The sequence below is a fragment of the Phyllopteryx taeniolatus genome, chromosome 3 (genome assembly GCF_024500385.1).
Source record: "Phyllopteryx taeniolatus isolate TA_2022b chromosome 3, UOR_Ptae_1.2, whole genome shotgun sequence".
Taxonomy (NCBI): domain Eukaryota; kingdom Metazoa; phylum Chordata; class Actinopteri; order Syngnathiformes; family Syngnathidae; genus Phyllopteryx; species Phyllopteryx taeniolatus.
The window spans coordinates 6,037,831-6,051,487 of record NC_084504.1 but is presented as its reverse complement, the minus strand read 5'-3'; the positions used below and the strand labels follow the sequence as shown (position 1 = coordinate 6,051,487).

Here is a 13,657-nt window from a genome sequence, read left to right as displayed (position 1 = left end):
ATAAAGACATCCCACCAAAGCATCACTGTCACTCATTCGGATCGAGACCAATGAATCCACATGAAACACGCAACAGCAGTCAGCCAAAGCGAAAGTGGCCAAAGTGCCACGCCGACTAAGCGGTCAACCAATCATAAGCTAGCACGTTGACACTTCCCCCGGTGACTAGCTGAGCGGTGACCTGTTTAAACTAACACATCACCCCCCTGTCTTCTAGCCTCGATTCACCTCCTCACCTTCACCAACCCCTCCTCTTGTACCCGCTGACCCCTGACTGCCCTGCTAGCCTTTTGCTTAGGTCAGGTCTCACCCACCTCCTACGCTTTCTGTCTGTTCCCTCCTGTTCCCATTCATCACACACCTGGTTCTCATTTCATTTCACTTTCCATCGGTGCTGCGGCAGTGACTCCATACCTCTGTCTGTTCTTTGCAAAGGTAACCGGGGGCGCATTTTTTTTACTGTCACCGTGGAAAAACAAAAGCTTCTACAGGAAGATGTCATCTAAGGGGCACAAAGCAACACAACACAATATTATTTTGAAAAAGCATCAAAGGTTTTTGGAGGCAGGCAGTTGAAAAGTTTCAATCAAAAGTTTTTCATACGTCACAGGATTGTTATAATCCAGGAATGTCCAAACTACGGCCTGGGGGCCATTTGCAGACAGACTGCTGTCCATTTTTTAGTGGCCCATGACATACACTAACAACAACTTTTGACACGGCCTGCATTTTTTTTTTTCAAAAAGAGGGGACGTGAAAAGGGTCGGTCCAAAGTTGGAAGGATGCAACACCCACATCCCATGGGTCCGACACCTCTGACCTCTACTACAAATAATAAATTGGTAACTAAAACAGTCAAAAAAAAAAAATAAATAAATAAATATCTTTGTAACGGTGAATAACGATAATTCAGTTTAGGAAGCAAAAATGGTTTGCTCCACTTTGCTCCACAGCTAGATACAATATGTGAACATCAGATCCTCAAGTAACTATTTTAAAAATTATAAGCTAACAACAGATTGCTCTTGTTTTGGTTCCGAATGTGGAGATCTGCTGAGGGCAGGGGCAGAACTCTTCTATTGGGAGACAGGGCCACGGCCACCCCAAATCTTGTAAAATACTAAACTATTGGCCTTATTACCTTTAACCGGAAGCTGTGACACAGTTGTTTTTCCATCCATCCATTTTCTGTGCCGCTTCTCCTCACTAGGGTCGCGGGCGTGCTTGAGCCTATCCCAGCTATCATCGGGCAGGAGGCGGGGTACACCCTGAACAGCCAATCACAAGGCACATACAAACAAACAACCATTCGCACTCGCATTCACACCTATGGGCAATTTACAGTTGTCAATTAAGATACCACGCATGTTTTTGGGATGTGGGAGGAAACCAGAGTGCCCACGCAGGCACGGGGAGAACATGCAAACTCCACACTGGCGGGGCCGAGGATTGAACCCCAGTCCTCAGAACTGTGAGGCAGATGCTCTAACCAGTCGTTCACCGTGCCGCCCAGTTGTTTTTCAAAATTTTGATAATACTGTACATAAAGAATATTTAATTGCATGATAGATCGCTTTTGTCATGTTTCATAAATTAAAATAATTTCATAGTGGCCCTTGCATCCTTCTAGTTTTCTGTATGTGGAAAAAGTTTGGACACCCCTGTGTTTGCCCACAAAGTGCAAATGTCAAATCATTAAACCACAAATAAGGAGTGTTCAAAAGCGCTTTTGGAGAAAGGCTGTTAGGACCAACATTTAGCAGACATAGACCCTGACTACTGGCCAAGCATGCCTCCATCCTTCCATCCATTTTCCATACCACTTTATCCTCACTAAGGTCGCAGGCGTGCTGGAGCCTATCCCGGCTGACTATGGGGGAGAGACGGGTTACACCCTGAACGGGTCGCCAGCCAATCGCAGGGCACCAAGCAGGCATAATACACCATTTTCATACATTTTTCTGGTTTGTATAAAATGTCCTTGTTTTGCCCCAACTTTTGAATTTTTCAAGTTATGAGCCATTGCTTGGTCAGTTTTCTGCTTTGTGTTGCGAATCGTAAGCCAAAATTTGAGTTCCCAATGAAACATAATAAACTAGCAAGTCAAGGTACCACTGTATTATTACCTGGATGTGAAACCTTTCAAAAATACAAAGTCATACTATGTTATAGTGTAACTGTACACTGAGATCCATCAGTGTTCTATCAAAAGAATACTATACCCAAATCATCCCATTCATTTGATTGCATTCTATTAACTTCCATCATCAGTGAAGTCTTCAGTGGATATCACAGTTCACCCTTTCAGGTCATGTAGGCTATCTGTGTGTACCGTCACAGTGTGTGGGTTATCGGGTCCCCTGTTGCCCCGTGTCTGACCTCCCTCTCTGGCCTCTCTCAATCACCCCTGTCTCCTCAGACACCTCTTCTCCTCCACTTCATCTGCTGCTGCTACAGGAGAGCAAACTGAGCAGGGGGGACTGAAAGCCTCCAAAGAGGGGCCCCCTGTGCTGCATGTAAAAGCCCTCTCTCATACATACACAAACACATACATAGGGATCTCTGTCTGCCTGCCTTGCTCTTCACAGAGCAGTCATTAGTCATCAGGCAGATCAAAGGACAACCACAGGAAGTGAAAGGACCCTCACAAGGGGGAGTCCATCTGCTTGGCAGCCCATCGCTCTTCCTCAGCTGACAGCGGGGCATAGTCTCCATCTGACTGCTGCTTCCGCTCAAGACTTTTGTGTGATATGTTGCTCATTTCATCTAATATGGTATCATATGGTTGCGTCATCTCCCCAACTTGACTGAGAAAAACAATCTCCATCAACATATTTATTATTTTGAAATATATTTTTGGGGAGAATGATGTAAGATTAACATACATTCATTGATTCAGTCACATCTGAAAAAGATACAATGCAAGAGCAAGAGGTATTTCTAATATTATTTTACTCTCATTTGACAAGGTAACCAAAACAACAGAAACACCTCTGTCTGTTACTGTGAGGTTGTGCATCATTGCAAACTTCAACCATGATAATTTAAGAAAAAAATGAGCATTCTTATTTTATTAAAGGGATAATTTTGTATTGGCTTTCATTAACCAAAGTAGGCAGAACATGATTGGTGGTTATTTATATTTTTATATTTTTTGCACTACATTTTGTGTTTGATTATACTGATTGGACTTGATTAGGAAAGCCACACCCCTGTCTATATAAGACCTTGCAGGTCACAGTGCATGTCAGAGCAAATGAGAATCATGAGGTCAAAGGAACCGCCTGAAGAGCTCAGACACAGAATTGTGGCAAGGCACAGATCTGGCCAAGGTTACAAAAAAAACCTGCTGCACTTTTTAGATTACTAAGAGCACAGTGGCTTCCATAATCCTGAAATGGATTACGTTTGGGACGACCAGAACCCTTCCTTGAGCTGGCCGTGCGGCCAAATTGAGCAACTAGGGGAGAAGAGCCTTGGTAAGAGAAGTAAAGAAGAACCCAAAGATCACTGTGGCTGATCTCCAGAGATTCTGTTGGGAGATGGGGAAAGTTCTAGAAAGTCAACCATCACTGCAGCCCTCCACCGGTCAGGGCTTTATGGCAGAGTGGGCCAATTGAAGCCTCTCCTCAGTGCAAGACACATGAAAGTCCGCATGGAGTTTGCTAAAAAAACACCTGAAGGACTCCAAGATGGTGAGAAATAAGATTATCTGGTCTAAGTGGCATGTGTGGCGAAAACCAGGCACTGCTCATCACCTGTCCAATACTGTCCCAACAGTGAAGCATGGTGGTAGCGTCATCATGCTGTGGGGGTGTTTTTCAGATGCAGGGACCGGACGACTGGTTGCAATCGAAGGAAAGACAAATGCGGCCAAGTACAGGGATATCCTGGACGAAAACCTTTTCCAGAGTGCTCAGGACCTCAGACTGGGCCGAAGGTTCACCTTCAAACAAGACAATGACCCTAAGCACACAGCTAAAATACCAAAGGAGTTGCTTCAGAAGAACTCCATGGCCCAGCCAGAGCCCTGACTTAAACCCAATTGAGCATCTCTGGAAAGACCTGAAAATGGCTGCCCACCAACATTCACCATCCAACCTGACAGAACTGGAGAGGATCTGCAAGGAGGAATGGCAGAGGATCCCCAAATCCAGGTGTGAAAAACTTGCATCATTCCCAAAAAGACTCATGGCTGTATTAGCTCAAAAGGGTGCTTCTACTCAATACTGAGCAAAGGGTCTGAATACTTATGGCTGTGTGATATTTTAGTTTTTCTTTTTTTAATAAATCTGCAAAAATTTCAACAATTCAATTTTGTTTCCTGTCTACGGAGCCCCCCTGGTGCCAAGGTATGAGAAAAATAAAATTCATTGATAATCTGTTCCCTCAATTTAGTAAACTGTACCCTCAGTTTAGTAATCTGTACCCTCAATTTAGTAATCCGTTCCCTCAATTTAGTAAACTGTACCCTCAATTTAGTAATCCGTACCCTCAGTTTAGCAAATGTCTGGGGCTCCATACACCTATGTATATCTGTCAAGTGAAGTAAATTCTATTTGTATGTTATATTCTTACTCATGTGAATTCTGTGTATAAATTGTCATGTCGTGATATATCCTACATCCCATTTTTTCAACTGAAAGGCAATATTGTTGTAGTTCGAGGGGGTTGATCATTATATAGCAGTACTAGCAGGACTGGCTACAATTAGCCTGCGTGTTTCCTAAACACAGTACTAAATTGAGGGTACAGATTACTAAACTGAGGGTACAGTTTACTAAACTGAGGGTACGGATTACTAAACTGAGGGTACAGTTTATTAAACTGAGGGTACGGATTACTAAACTGAGGGTACGGATTACTAAACTGAGGGTACAGTTTACTAAACTGAGGGAACGGATTACTAAACTGAGGGAACAGATTATCAATGAATTTTATTTTTCTCATACCTTGGCACCAGGGGGGCTCCGTACCTGTCAATATCGAGTGCTGTGTGTACATTAATGTGAAAAAAATGAATTTACATGATTTTAGCAAATGGCACCAATATAAAAAAGAGTGAAAAATTTAAGGGGGTCTGAACACGTTCCGTCCCCACTGTATGTATATATATATATATATATATATATATATATATATATATATATATATATACTGTATACAGTGTACATAGTATATAGTGTTAAATACTGCAGGTTTAACTTTTACTCTATAATGGGCTACACTGCATACGTATGTATGCTGAAGTTAGTGTAACTGTCAAAAATACACATAGGCAATAGGGTAGTGTTTATCTGATGTCCCAAACCTCAGTCAGTGTGTTTAAATGCCCTCAATAGGTCAGTGAAAAACCTCATCAGTCACAGAAAATAATTTAACAGATGTTACACCAGCAAAGGGTGTGACAAGTGGTAATGTGCATGTCATCATCCATCAGCTGTAAGTGACGGAATTTAAACTATAAATGAAAAGAGACGATAGCTTCAAGTAGCAAGTCATAACCAACCGCCATAGCCACACCTGTCACAAGTGAGGCTTTGCTTCTTGACTCAAACATTAGTCATACACAGCTGCAGATGCTGTTGCCCATGCAGTAATTCATTTTGACTTACAACCATCACACACAAAAAAACATCACCTTGCTGGAGGTCAAAGACTTTTCCCTGTGCAAAATTGGGTTCAGAGTCACTAATTCTGACAGCTGGGTATTTCTATAGGTTTTTTCAAGAACTGTTATTGTTGATGTCGTACCTAATTTAAGACACAAATGAGTCCCATGTTTAAAATCTGTGAAATATTATCAAGGTGTATATTTTGGAGCTGATTCCCCCGCTCCAATCCCCTCACCCCTTCCCAACCCTCTCTGCAGAGTGACCCTTTCCCTTTGCTGCCTGACTGAGCGCCTCTCCTGCCGCAAAGGAGGCATCAATTACAGGCCCCGGTTGTCCCAGTGTCACCGCTCTGTAATTAATGGCCTCTACCCCCGCATTGCGCCATGGGGCCTGGCCTCACCGTGAACTCCACAAGAATTTAGAAACAAACACACACACTCACACGCATACACACTTGCATGCTTGAAGTTGTACACACATAACAAGGCATGCCCATACATGCTGAAGTGTGAATATTGAGACACAGGCTGACACCTGTTTATTAGATTTTTAAATTATTCACTTTATATCACAAAAAGGTTGCTCCCACATGAGCAATTGCGTTGGACACACAAAAATAATGTTTCATAATGGACATGCACTTTGCACGTCGCTCTCTCTCTTTCTTTGTCTTGCTCTCTTACCCTTACTCTCACTCATAAACACACACACACAAACACACACGCACGCATACACCACGGCCCCCTGTTGCCTCCCCCTTCATTTGTCAATCAGCCAGACAAACAGAAGCACAAGGTCCCCTGGGTTAAAGGGTCATGGGATCCTGTGAGTCCCTACCCTCGATCTTGATCAAACAAGCACATCCCTGCAAACACTCAGGCACACACAAATACATGCATATTTTCACTTAGTCAGAAGAACAATGTGCAATTAATTGGTATTAATTGTATCTATCTTTTCTTTCTTGCTGTCTATCTTTTACATCCTCTCCTCCCTGTCCCTCCTTCCAACCCCACGCCTGGAGCTGACACTGAGCATGACCCTGCCTTTATTGTTGCAGTGGGGCAGAGGCACAAATGCAGGGTAGGGACTGTCACCCTGGTGATTAAAGAGCACATGTTTTCAGTCAAACGCTTCAGAGGCGAGTGATCCCAGAGAGAATAGGAGGGAGGGGGAGGTTGACGACGTGACTTAAGCAGCAAGATAAAGAGCTTCTGAGGTTTTTCACTGATGAAGAATAATGCTCCTTTACCGTCAAAAGTACTGGTAAATTAGTTCATGGGACAAACAATTTCTGTGGCCGATTGTTCTTTTGTCGGCATAAATCGGGTTCATGACACAGCAGAAGTAATTGGACTTCACCTATGTTGGCAGTAGAAAAAAGGCAAAGCTTTTTTTTTTTTTTTTTTTTACCCTACAATCAAGGTGAAGATTTTCCAAAACTTTGCACCTTCATGCATTATGGTTTGTTTATTGTTTTGTTGATTTTATGTTGTGGAACTAGTTGTTAGAGAGCTACTTGTCTGCTTCCTGAGTACTGTCAAAGTGCCTTTGAGCGAGGCATCTCCCAGCTCAAGGGGTGCAACACTTTTTGCATGCCCCTTCACCCTGAAATCTCTCCTTGCTTGTCTGCATGTGTGTGATCAACTTCTCTATATACAAAAAATATACAACAGAGTATAAATTTAATTTCCCCTTGAGGGATTATCATCTGATTAACAATTACCATTCATTTAAAAGTAAGAATTTCTTCTGATTAGCTAAAATTAGGTGAATAACAATTACCATTCATTTAAAAGTAAGAATTTCTTCTGATTAGCTAAAATTAGGTGTATATATATATAAATATATATATATATATATATTTTTTTTTTGTTTGTTTTTTTTTTTTTTTTTTTTGAACCGCTTCTCCTCACTCGGGTCGTGGGCTTGCTGGAGCCTATCCCAGCTATTTTAGGGTGAGGGGCGGGGTACACCCTGAACTGGTCGCCAGCCTACCACAGGGCACATATAAACAAACAACCATTCGCAGTCACATTCACACACCGACGGGCAATTTAGAGTCTTCAATCAACGTATTGTTATTATTTGATACAGCTCTTGTATTGGTTCTCATTAGACGGTGAAAGTGGTCATAAAGTTGAGACCAGGCAGTTTAATAATCCGTTGCCGTTGTCATCTTGGCTACATATATTCCAACAGTGAGTCAGGGTAGGACTAACTAAATAAAGCTTTGTCCTTGGCGGCTGGGAGCGAAGCAAATATAAGAGCAGCTTGTTGAGTTATGTCTGTGGCAAGGAAAAAGAAAGAGTCATAGATGTGACATTTTGACCATTAGACCTCGCTCTGCAAAATATTATTTTTATTAATGTGAACAGGAATCAGTTTCTCCTACAACACTCATGAGGATTAAAACAAATAGGGCTATGAAAGCGCCAGGCAAGGAAATAAATAAATAAATAGCACAGCTGCCTTCATATTTCATTTAGCAGTCACCTCCAAGAGTTGTGGGCCTCTGTGTTAGGCTTCCAAGGTAAACACTTGGAAGTTTGCACAGTCATAAATTAACAGCTTGACAGTCAAAAGTGTTCAAACTAATTTGTCAATTCGTGGCTCTTTTTCCACCATTTAAATTCATTACACATTTTTTTTCCCTTTTCCACTGGCCTTCCAGACAAATGTTTCCCAGTATCACATAGAAGGCTAAATTATTTTGTTACCCCAAAATGCTTTTTACTCACAAACAAGCTGGAATTAATTGCCACCAAGTACTTTTCATCACCCAGAATTTCCTGACTACGTGTTAGGCTTGGAAGGATTTCAAGTCATCAGATCAAACGTCATGCCTCATTAACTCAGCAACTATTTTTCTTAATTCATCTGTCATTTTTGGGATTGCTAGATAATTGCTCTTGAAACATTTTGCCAAACATGCCAGCACAGAGTAAACACAGATGATGGCTTTGGAAGAGAACTTCAAACAAATGTCATCCAAGCAGGCCAAGCAGAAGGGTTGCATAAGGGACGTACACAAAGTACACTGTAACCTTTTCAGCAACTAATGGCATTTGACATCTCACACACACGCAGGAGCACACGCGCGCGCGCACACACACACACACACACACACAGACACTTTGGTTTGAGTGAAACAGATATTTGGACAGTAGAATAGAAGAATGGCATGGATTTACAAAAAGATGAGGCATATCTTCAAAATAAACGTCAGACTCCTAGAAGAGGCCACAAATCCTTTGTTTTCTTTCCGCGGTTATCACAGTTAGATGATCATATCTTTCTGAGAAGTGGGGGAGGGGCATAGGCTACATTGGCTCTGACATAGTGGACGATATGTTTAGATGACAACAAACAAGTAAAAGCGGGAACATTTTTGTTTGTTTTTCCACTTACAGACGACGTTGTCAAAACAACCCACATTCATCTCCAACGGCTAACACTTTATTATGCAAGCTTGGTCAGTAGTTTTGCTGGTGGCAGAAACACAAGGGACATGCCCACTAACTGCTTGGCCTCCCAAACAAAACCACCTACTGTATGTGAATGATGACTTTTGGTAAGTAATGTGGCTTCCACTGGACACAGTAACTGCGCAATAGCTGTACACTTTGCTGAAGAAGTTTTTAATCACTACAACAGTGCCTGCCTTGTTTGACCATTAATAGTGAGACTGGGACAGTCTTGTCCTCTGTTTTCAAAGATTAACATTAGCTAGTGTTGAGACGAGAATGATAACAGACCCAGACAAGAAGCTTGTCCTATAAATGCACTGCTAAAAAAACACATAATTTTAAATGGTACAAATTATGTAAAGTTTTTAGCTCTCTTGAGTCAAAACATCAAGTGCGCACTCACACTGGCCAAGTTTTTGTGTTTCCGTGGGCCATCACTTTCCAATACAGCGGTGTATTATTGCAACTTTACTCGGGCTCATTTATTTATTAGTTCCAACTTTGCTGATGGCCAGGGTAGAGGGGATGTAGTCAGTTGAACACAAAATTAGGGGCTTTAGGCTCCGTGCAAGTTTGGCAATTTGGCAGGGCGTACCGGCGCAGCGAGGGTGTTTCCTTTGACATGTGCCCAGCGGAGTAACAATTTAGGGGCAGAAAGTCGGCCTAAACTCACGATTGCTGAGACCACATCTAAGTCCGGCAGTGGGTAGACTGCTGGTCTAGCACAAGTTTGGTGAATTTGATCAGAACACAGGCATACAACAGACGTGCGGTGAATGTCAGTCGTATTCCATTCATAAATATGTGAACAGCATAAAACCCTCTGAATAGTTTTTGAAATATTATTATTATTATTATTATAATACAAAAAAAAAATCAATCATCCCACTGGCCAGATAGATGATGGATGATAGATACATGAGGTCCCCGGACATACAGTATTTACTTTAAGTCACCAGTGGTTGTCACCAGCTCATTTTGCATTTAATAAGCGTACCCACTGACAGTGACAGTGCTCCACTCACGCACAGATCGCTGCAATTATGCATCGTCCTCTTCCGCGCAGATGTGTCCATGCAATGCTGTCATTTAAAGGGAATGAAAGAAGCCACTGTTGTTGAACAGAGTTTAAATCAGCTGTGTTCACTCCCATAGCGGCGCAGACCTCCCTCTTTTAAATACGGCAGCTTGCACTCTTCTGGGAAATTACTAAAAAACCTTTCTGACCTGCCTTCGCACCGATTCATGAAGATCAAACCCAAACCCAAGTGCAGTACAAATTGAAGTATGTGTTTGTGCAACTTATGTGTGCTTTCACAATATAATGCGCTCAAGAACTCTCTGACAGTGCCATTCAAAACTGAAAACTGACTTCATTTATTAAATCTCATTAGATAGTTTGTTTGGTTTTAAGAGTCTAACAGTTCTGTGAAAGCATCAGAATATCGATTAAAAATACATCATGTAATATAAAATATGTTAACTACCTGCGATTGGCTGGCGTCCATTTCAGGGTGTACCCCGCCTTTCGCCCGAAGATAGCTGGGATAGGCTCCAGCACGCCCGCGACCCTAGTGAGGAGAAGCGGAACGGAACTTGAATGAATGAATGAATGAAAATATTTTAACTATTCCAATAATGTAAAAAGAATTCTTTTCTGTATGAGTGCTCGGTGAGTGGGAGCCATGTGCACTTAGGAATGCATATTTTAACAGTAAAAGACAATTTCACCATAGTCCTCTGTTAGGTTCACAGCCCCCCTCCCCCACCCACTCATCCATTGCCTGACACATGCCTTCATCACTTCTCCTGTCACATTCACATCCCCCTCCCCAGCCCCTTGCATGAGTGTGTGTGGTCTTGCATACGTGCATGTACGTGTGTGCTGCACCCAAAGAGACAGACAGGCACAGGAGCATGAAATCCACCAGGCTCCTCTAATTCTCCCTGTAATTTATGGCTCTCAGATACATGTCATGCTGAGGCTAAACAAACGGTCCTTTGTCACTGACACAAGCCTTTGATCAAGATGGATCGGATTCTCTTTTTCACCGCTGCACCGGATCTGGCCTGCACTGTTGCTGCTTCAGCCTTCACGAGGATTTGTACTCACTCAAGTACGACACACGGGTATGGAACGTCTCCCCATCAAACCTCAACACACGCGGTCTTCGTCAACGCAAAGCACGACTATTCTCATCAGTTTACTCTGAACTTGTGACCTGGGTTAACACCCCCCACCACTTTTCCTCCATGCCGGATGTCTTTACAGAAGGCTCCAATGGGTGACTGACAACCATGGGGGAGTTATTGAGCAACAGGAGCAGCGAGAGGAAGGCAATAATATCTGCAGTCAAGGATAACAAACTCAAAGAGAGTTCAGCATGAGTTATGTTTACATTCACAGCTCAGTTGTGTTACCACTGCAGCTTTACAAGGACATTAAATGTGATTCCCCACAATGTCCCAATATATATGCACAGGAGAGGAACTGATTTATTCACTGAAGTATGTCTGCCTCCACAACCATACGAGGCACTATATCTCTTCAGCCTCCTAGTATTTTCAATTGTTCCTAGTTGGCCTCGTATTTCAGTACTTGGCAATATTCAAATTCCAATCTGACCAACAAACTGCACATTTCAACCATTAGTACCACAACCCGATGCATTCGTAATCATGGACAACGCTCACTTCCTGGTTCTTCGCCAATCAACAGCCTCTCTTTCACCCCCAGAAATTAAGAATAACTAACTGATTAAACATTTAATAACCCTTGACTACTACCACAAATAATGTATCTACCTAGTGTGTTACAACATTGTTTGTTATTCTTAATTATATTGTTGTTGTTTCAGTATGAGAATCACACTATCTGACCCATATGAACTTTATTACAAAAATTGAAACAAAAAAACCCACCTGCTAACGGCCTTCTCTATGGCACACCCTTCAGACGGGTAATCGGGATTTGCCCACCATCAAAAACGTGTGTTAGTTTAAATTCCATCCTGTTTCCATGACTAGAAGACTGGTCTAGGGGAACCACATGATGAGTGTGTTACTGTTCAAATTTGAATTCATATTTGGGACAGAACAATGTATCTTTTATCTTGTAACTCTCCTGACAGCCTGCTAAGCATTAACCTGGAATGCTCTTCAACACACTTGTACACACTCACCTGTTGGAAGCGTCTCCACTGCCATTGTACTCTTCCACTCAAAGGGAAACAGATGCTTTTGGCTCAGATGTTTTGAAATGGTGGTGGGATTCTATTTAAACTGTCACCAAAGAAGAAATGTTTGTGTGTGTGAGCAGGGCAGCGGTGTAGAGTGATTAAGCATGTCGCTGTTGGCCTGCGGGATTGACAGTAACATCAGATGACTTGGACACACAAGGGAGGGAAGGCTGGGGGCACTTGTGTAACAGAGACACACAGGCAGGTACTGTTCTCCTGCTGAGCTCGAAACAAACCGCTGTTGACATCCCTGTCACCAACACTCATTTCTAGCGTTCAATGAGATTAGTCTCAACTGCCGCCGGTAGAGACAGAGGCATCAAATTAAACGAAAGAAGCTGACAGTGAGCATGTTCAGCGCCCTGGCTTTCTGCAGGCTGTTTTCTTCTGCTTTGCTTCCTTTAAAATGTTATCTTTCAGCCCGCTTTCCAGCAGGAGGGATCAAACGTTAAATTGAGGGTAGATTTGGTGAGCTGTTTAAAAGTTGAGCACACCAAAAGCAAAAAGTGTGTGTTGAAAACATATAAATCTTGAAGTGCGTTCAAAACATGCCAAGTGCAGCGATCTAATCACTTGACTTCAACTTTTGAAGACTTTGTTGTTATATGAGAATAATTCATCACCTGTCACTGTGTTCTCTGAGACTCTCAGGCATACAGTATATCATGTTCTCCACCCACATACAGTATGAGACATCTTATCCCTCAAACACACACACACACACACACACGCACACACAAACACACAGTCTCCCATGCAGTATATACCCATATACTCACATATTGGCTTCTTGACAAAGTGATGATGTCAGGGATATGGAAAGGAAATGACAGAGTGCATATTTTCACAAATCTTGCCTACTGGCACGCTCCACTCTGGCCCATGAGCTGTCAGTAGCCTGTCGCCTCAGTTTAGACAACTCTGTGTGAGTGCCAACCACACGTTTGTCCTCAGACAAGGGGGGGGGAATGGTACAAAAGAGAAAAAGCAAGAGGCTATACGTGTTTGGAGAGATGTCTGAAAAAGATGAAGATTGTAAAAAGTAGAACTGTAAAGGGGTCATTGACAAGGGCACAGCGGAAAAGAGAGATACGACCAAAACAACGTCATTACCAGAAATGTGGACTCGTTAGAAGTAAATTTCCTCCTCTCAAGATACAATCTATGTGGCTTTACATTAGGCTTATTTCAAGGCAAAAATGTGGAGAGGCACTGTATGTTTGCAAGCTGTAAAGGTGTCAAGGATAAAAAGACATATGTGCACAAGTAAATTGGTGTTCTAAAAATGTCCATTAGCCACTAAAGTGAGTTTATTCTTTATCATGTATAGACA

At 42.3% G+C, this 13,657-nt stretch overlaps 1 long non-coding RNA gene across 1 annotated transcript in view; it reads right to left on the bottom strand.

Annotated features, from left to right (window-relative positions):
* The window catches only part of LOC133474564 (uncharacterized), a 33,521-nt gene extending 21,406 nt beyond the window's left edge, over nucleotides 1-12,115 (bottom strand). Inside the window, exons 1-2 of the long non-coding RNA XR_009787555.1 lie at nucleotides 12,008-12,115; nucleotides 10,573-10,656 (exon numbers count right to left, since the gene is read on the bottom strand). This is a non-coding gene — a long non-coding RNA (uncharacterized LOC133474564). The remainder of the gene's footprint in view (nucleotides 1-10,572; nucleotides 10,657-12,007) is intronic.
* Between the last annotated feature and the right edge of the window lie 1,542 nt (nucleotides 12,116-13,657).